The sequence below is a fragment of the Tupaia chinensis genome, unplaced genomic scaffold (assembly GCF_000334495.1).
Source record: "Tupaia chinensis unplaced genomic scaffold, TupChi_1.0 Scaffold000673_1, whole genome shotgun sequence".
In the NCBI taxonomy this organism is placed as follows: Eukaryota; Metazoa; Chordata; class Mammalia; order Scandentia; family Tupaiidae; genus Tupaia; species Tupaia belangeri.
This window is the reverse complement of record NW_006160196.1, coordinates 1,288,869-1,296,142: the sequence shown is the minus strand read 5'-3', so window position 1 is coordinate 1,296,142 and position 7,274 is coordinate 1,288,869.

Below are 7,274 nucleotides of genomic sequence, written 5' to 3'. Positions count from 1 at the left end.
CCTAAGTCTTGTGCTGATGGTCTGGCAGGAGCTGCCGTGCCCACCCTGAGGGGTTCCTGGAGAATAATTTACGTGGGACGATGGGGTGGCGAGGGGCTGCGGTGGGACACGCTTCTCACAAGCTCCAGGGGCGTCTTCTCAAGCCCTCGTGGCCTCAGATTTTTGCAACACTACCTGGTTTCTTCCCTCGGAAATCGCTGTCCTGGGCTCCTGAAAGCAGCCCAGCCGTCATTCTCGTTGCTCTGTCCTGAGTTGCCTGTCCTTGAGTTCAACTCCCTGGGTCGGGCTGTGCCTCTGTAAGTGAACAGGAACAACTCAGCGCAGCCAGGAACCGGAACCGGAACCGAGGGGAACTGCACCCTCCAGGGCACGCTGGCGTCAGGCCAGGCCGGCCTCTGTCTCCTTCACACCCCCCGGCACTGGCCCGCAGGTCTCAGGCGCTGGCTGAGAGTAGATATGGACACTCGTGAGCTGGAGGGGACATGTGTGGGCAGCGGAGCCTCCACTACACCCGCAGCCTCTCTGCCTTTGTGTGGCAGAGAAGGTACATGGTCTCTCTCTTTTTTCTTTTTATTTTGGAGAGGTTTTCTCTATAGGGCGTGTGCATTCGCCAGACAGACAGAGAAACAGAAAACGAGAAATCACCCTCCAGGGGGGATGGCCATGTACAATCCCTTCTCTGCCATTCTCCTCTCGGGATCTGAGTTTAAGCTACTGGGTCTGGGACTCAAACCACGGTCGACTACATGGGAGTCCAGTGACATAGCCATTATGCTAACATGTTCTCTCTCTCTTTCTCTTTTTTTTTTTTTTTTTTTTTGAGAGGTTTTTGATATAGGGCGCGTGCGCTAGCCAGACAGACAGAGGCAGGGAGGCAGAGAGACAGAAAGTGAGAAATCACCCCCCAGGGGGGATGGCCACACTGCAATCCCTCCTCCATTGTCCTCTCGGGATCTTGGGCACGCAGGCACATGCGCCCGGCATGAATTTCAAGCCACTGGGTCCGGGACGCGAACTGTGGTCGACTACGTGGGAGTCCAGCAACATAGCCATTAGGCTAATTACTGGTTCCCCGTGTTCTCTCTCTTAATAACCATTTGTATATGATAGAGACGTTGCCATTGGACACAAGACTCGCAACTAAAGACTACACTTCCCAGTCTCCTTTGCAACTAGGTCTTCCTATGAGATCTGGTGTAGCCAATGGGCCGTGTGCAGCCCGAGTCACAGCCTTCCATGAAACGGAGGAAGGGCGAGCTCTGCCTGGGCAGTGGGAATGTGCTGCTCAAGAGAAGCGGGGTCCTACATGGCCACCATGGTTCAGATCCCTGGCTCCCCCATTTATTACTATGAACAATAAAATAAAATTACTTAAACAAAAGTGAAGAGGAAGATGGCTTCCCTTCGCACTGGCAAGTCCATTTCAACACTCTGACCTGGAAGCCATGTGTTGGGGAAAGTGGAGCAACAACCTAGAAGGACAGGAAAGAAGGAATGCTGGGTCACTATATTAAAGTTTTCTCTTTTTTTTCTTTTTAAATTTAATTTTTAAAGAATTATTTTATTTTAATTAATTAATTTTTAAAGAATTATTTACTTAACTTTATTTATTAATTTATTTTTAATCTGACTAGAGAGAGAGAGAAGGTGAGAAAGCAAGCCACCAGGTCCGGGACTTGAACTGTGGTTGGCCATGTGGCAGTGTCCAGTGCCTTAACCACCACACCACCCACTGGTGTTTATGTTTTATTTTTTTTAATTTGGCCAGAGAGGGACAGAGTGAGAGCAAGAGGGAAACAGAAAGCAAGCCGCCAGGTCCAGGACTCAAACCATGGTCAGCCATGTGGGAGTCCAGCACCCTTAACCACCACACAACCTGCTGGCCCCTATATTAGAGTTTTCAAGAAAAACAGAACCAACAGGATCTATCTATATCTATATCTATCTCTATCTGTGTGTCTCTCCATCTCCCTCTGGCAGTGCATATTGCATATATCCTCTGACAACTACTAAAAAAAAAAGAGAGGCCCAATCAGACGCCACGCGCTTGGCTGCCTTGCTGTTTCAGCCCCAGCCACTGTCTGAAAACATGCGTGATCCTACATCAGAACCGCCCAGCTGAGCCCTTTCCAGTTTCACTGCCCACAGGCCTGTGAGAGAATAAAATGACTGCTGCTGTTTAAGCGACTAAATTCTGTTGTGCTTTGTTACACAGTGCCGTGATCTGACTGTTTGTGTCCCCCTAGAATTCATATGTTGAAATCTTATCCCCAGTGCAATAGTATTAAAAGGTGGGGCCTCGGGACCAGCAGTTAGCATAATGGCTATGTCGCTGAATTCCCATGTAGCCAACCACGATTCGAGTCCCGGACCCGGTGGTTTAAACTCACACTGCACACGTGTGCGTGTGTGCCCAAGATCCCAAGAGGAGAATGGAGAAGAAGGGATTGCAGTGTGGCCATCCCCCCCGGCGGTGATTTCTCACTTTCTATCTCTCTGTCTCTCTGGTGAGTGCACATGCCCAATAGCAAAATCCTTTCAAAAAAAAAAAAAAGGTGGGGCCTTGGGGCCAGCAGATGGCATGATGGTTACGTTGCTGGACTCGCACATGGCCTACTGCCATGAGTCCTGGACCTAATGGCTTCAAACTTACGCCAGGTATGTGTGCATGCATGCCGAAAATCCCAAGAGGCGAATGGAGGAAAAAGGACTGTGGTATGGCCATCCTCCTGGGGAATGATTTCTTACTTTCTGTCTCTCTCGGTCTCTCTCTCCCCCCAGTGAGTGCATGTGCCCTATAGTGAAAATATCTCTCAACGGAAAAAAATAAAAGAGGTGAGGCCTTGCGGAAGTGATTGGGTCATGGGGGGGGCTCTCATGAATGGCAACTAGTGCCCTTATAGAAGAGACCTACAGGAGCGCCTTAACCGCCTTGCCACCTGCTGGCCCACTTTTAAATATCTACTAACTCAATGTCTCTTTGTTGGAGGAGCTGGGTTTTATTGTTGTTGTTGTTGTTGTTGTTTTTTGGTAGAGGTTTTTACCTTAGGGCATGTGCACTCACCAGAGGGAGAGAGACAGAGACCGCGAGAGAGAAAATGACAAATCACCCCCCTGGGGGGATGGCCACACCACAATCTCTTCTCCTCTTGGGATCTTGGGCACGTGCACGCACACACACACACACACACACACACACACACCAGCACCCAGCGTGAGTTTTAAGCCACTGGGTCTGGGACTCAAACCAGTCAGCCATGTAGGAGTCCGGTGGCGTAACCCCTACACCATCTGCTGCCCCCCCTTAATCCCAGATGGTGTAGGCAATGAGAGAAAGAGAGCCCCCAACAGGGCCCGTTCACACTGCAATCATTTTCTTTCATTTTTCCATCCCGTCAGGATCTTGGGCATGCACACGCATATCTAGTGTTTTTTCAAGCCACCAGGTCTAGGACTCGAACCCTGCTGATTATGTCAGATCCAGCTTCCTCTCACAGTGCTAACAGCTGCTTCCCTATTAAATGGGTCTTTTTAATTTTTTGGGAGAAGTTTTTGCTATACTCACCAGAAAGACAGAGAGAGACAGAGAGACAGAAAGCGAGAAATCACCCCCCAGGGGGGATGGCCACACTGCAATCCCTTCTCCTCCATTCTCTTCTCAGGATCTTGGGCACGCACACACACACACGCCTGGCGTAAGTTTTAAGCCACCGGGTCCAGGACTTGAACTGCGGTCGACTACATGGGAGTCCAGCGACATAGCCATTACACCAACTGCTGATCCCAAAATCCTTGAAGTTTCAGGGCCGGCAGGTAGCGTGGTGGTTAAGGGCACTGGACTCCCACATGGCCAATTGTGGTTTGAGTCCTGGTGCTGGTGGCTTGCTTTCTCACTTTTCCTCTGTCTCCCTTTCCCTATCTGGTCAAATTAAAGTGGATGAATAAAGAAATAAATTTAAATAAAAAATAGTTCTTTAACAAAACAATATCATGCAGGTTTTCTTTCCTACTACAATTTCCCATAAACTTTTTTCTTAATTACCAAAGGGCACGTGCACTCAGCAAAGAGAAAGACAGGAGAGCGAAAGCACCTCCCCCAGTGGTGCGGTCTTGCCGAAACCTCCCTCAGTTTCTCCATCCATCTTGATTTAGGCATGCACGCATATGCCCAGGCACCTGCCAAGGCTGGCATTCAAAGTGCTATCAGCCATGTGGGTTCTGGTTTCTCACCACAGTGCTTACCCACTTTACCCACTGCACTATGGCACTGCACTGCCCCTCATGAGTGTTTTGAAAACCTCTTGTATCTCCTTCCCCTTTGAAAATAGTAAATTCTAGTAGCTGTGTTGCCTTTTTAAAATTTATTTATTATTAATATCATTGTTGTTATTATTTTAACTTCGTATAGGGCACATGCACGAAAGAGAGAGAGAGTGAGAAAGCAAGGTGCCGTGTCTGGGATCGAACTGCAGTCAACCATGTGGGAGGCCGGCACCCTACCCACCACGCCACCTATTGGCCCCTAGATGCGTTGTCTTATAATAATGCGTACAGAGGTTTACTATTGCCAGTGAATGACAGAGGACCAGAGGCTGGCGAGCAGCAAGGTCAGCTCCAGGTATAGAAAGACCCCGTTTGAGGCTGCGTGGGCAATGGGCTGGAGGGGAAGGACTGGAGGCTAAGAAGCCAGGCCCTCTGAGTGGGTCTGAGTAAGACACCCTAGTGCAAATGACAAGTCATCAAGCTGAAGACCTGAGACTACCCATGAAAACGCCTGTGCAACCCGATCTAGTCCTCTCTGGGCTTCAGTTTCCTCATCTGTAAAGACACCATAATTATCCTAAGTGTATTAGCTACCTATTGGTGTGTAACAAATTGTCCCCAAATTTAGCAGTTTAAAACATCAGCAAACCAACCGACCAATAAGAACACCAATAAACAGGGCCAGCACAGGTAGCATGGCGGGTAAAGTGCTGAACCCCATGTGGCTGACTCCGCAGTTCGGGTCTGGAACCACAGTTGGCCAAGTGGGAATCTAGCACCTTAACCATCATGCCACCTGCCAGCCCATTCTTATTTTATTACTATCTTTTAATTTGGTACAGAACACATGTGCTCACCAGAGAGAGAGAGAGACAGAGAGAGAGAAAGCAAACCAGGGCCAGGACTCGAACTGTAGTCAACATATGGGAGCCTATATCCCAACCATCATCACACCACCTGCTGACTCCTCAGTGAATTTTGAATATGGTTTGTACCCATGTAACCTACATCCAGATCAAGATACAACATACTTGGCACCCTGGAATCCTAGCCCTTCCCGGTCCATACCTGACTGAAACTTTAGTTTTTTCTACCTTCTCAACTTGTTCTTTTTAACAGGGATTTTTGCTAAGAGCGCGTGTGCTTGCCAGAGACACAGAGAGAGATAGAAAGCGAGAAATCACCCTCCAGCGGAATGGCCATGTGACATTCCCTTCTTCATTCTCCTCTCAGGATTTTGGACACACATGCACATACACCCAGTGCCAGTTTTACGCACTGGGTCCAGCCGCTGGGTCCAGGACTAGGACGTCGTCAAGGTCCGGTGGAGTCCAACGACGTAACTAACCATTATGCCATCTGCTGGTCCCATTTTTTTTCCTTTTTTTTTCTTTGGAGAGGTTTTTTGCTATAGGGCGCGTGCACTCGCCAAAAAGAGAGAGTCGGGACCAGCAGTTAGCGTAATGGCTATGTCGCTGGACTCCCATGTAGTCGACTGCGGTTCGAATCCCGGGCCTGGTGGCTTAAACTGACGCTGGGCACATGTGCGCGTGTGCCCAAGACCCCAAGAGGAGAACGGAGGAGAAGGGATTGCAGTGTGGTCATCCCCCCTGGGGGCTGATTTCTCACTTTCTGGCTCTCTGTCTCTCTGTCTGTTTGGCGAGTGCATGTGCCCTATAGCAAAAACCTTTCCAAAATAAAAAAGAAAGGCAGAGACATAGAAAGCGAGAAATCATCCCCCAAGGGGGATGGTCACACTGCAGTTCATTCTCCTTTCTCCTCTCGGGATCTTGGGCATGCACGCACATGCACCCAGTGTCAGTTTAAGCCACCAGGCCCGGGACTCTAACCGCGGTTGAGTACATGGGAGTCCAGCGACATAGCCGTTAGGCTAACTACTGGCCCCTGTCTTTTTCTTCTAAGGGAGAGGGTTTTTTTTGTTTTGTTTTTTTGGGGTTTTTTTGAGGGAGAGATTTCTGTCCAGCTAGCGCGTGCGCTAGCTGGAGAGAGCGGAAAGCAAGTAATTTCCCCCCTGGGGAGATGCCCAGGCAGCAATCCCTTCGCCATCCTTCTCTGGGATTTTGGGCATGCACCCACGCGCGCACCAGGAGTGGCTTTTTCTGACTTTTTCTTAATTGTATTTAACTTTATTTATTCATTTATTTTAATTTGACCAGAGAAGGACAGAGCAAGTGAACGAGAGAAAGAGTGAGAAAGCAAGCTAGAAGGTCCAGGACTCGAACCATAGTCAGCCATGTGGGAGTCCAACGTCCTTGACCACCATGCCCCCTGCCGGCCCCGCCAGGAGTGAGTTTTAAGCTGCGGGTCCAGGACTCTAACCCAGGGTCAACTAGGTGGGAGTCCAGCCACGTAACCATGACGTCATCTGCCGGGCCCAAGCACTTCCCGAGCGTCCCATCGCTTTCCTGTTCCCACGGCCCCGTTAACACGCACAGGTCTCCGCGGGAGCGCGCCCCAGGCGCTGCCCGGCCCTCCGCCCGAACTCCCGACAACGCGGCCCCTAAAGGGAGGTGCCCTCGGGACACTCACGTGACAGGGCCAGCCCCGGCGACCCCGGCAGGTGCAGCCACGTGACGGGGCCCCGCAGGCCGCGCGGCGGGCGGCCATTTTGCGGGGCGGCCACGTGAGGACGCACGTTCAGCGGGGCGCTCACGTGACCCGGGCGCGCTGCGGCCGCCCGCGCGGACCCGGCGAGAGGCGGCGGGGGGGGGGGGCGGCCCGGGCGGTGCGATCTCCCAGCCCTCGGGGGCAGAAACTCCCGGATCGGGCGCTGCCAGCCTCCAGCCCCTTCCCTGTTTGGAGGTTCCCGGCTCTCTGGCCCCTGCGCCCCGTTCCCCTCCCGCCTGGCGTTCAGGGGCCCCCGGGAGCCGGGGACGTGGGGCTCCCGGATGGCGAGCCCCCGGGCAGGTCCGGGCTTGTTGCCGGCACCACTTCCTGCCTCTGGCCCCGGTGGGAGGGGCGGGGCTCGCCCGCGCCCCCCCGGCCGGGGG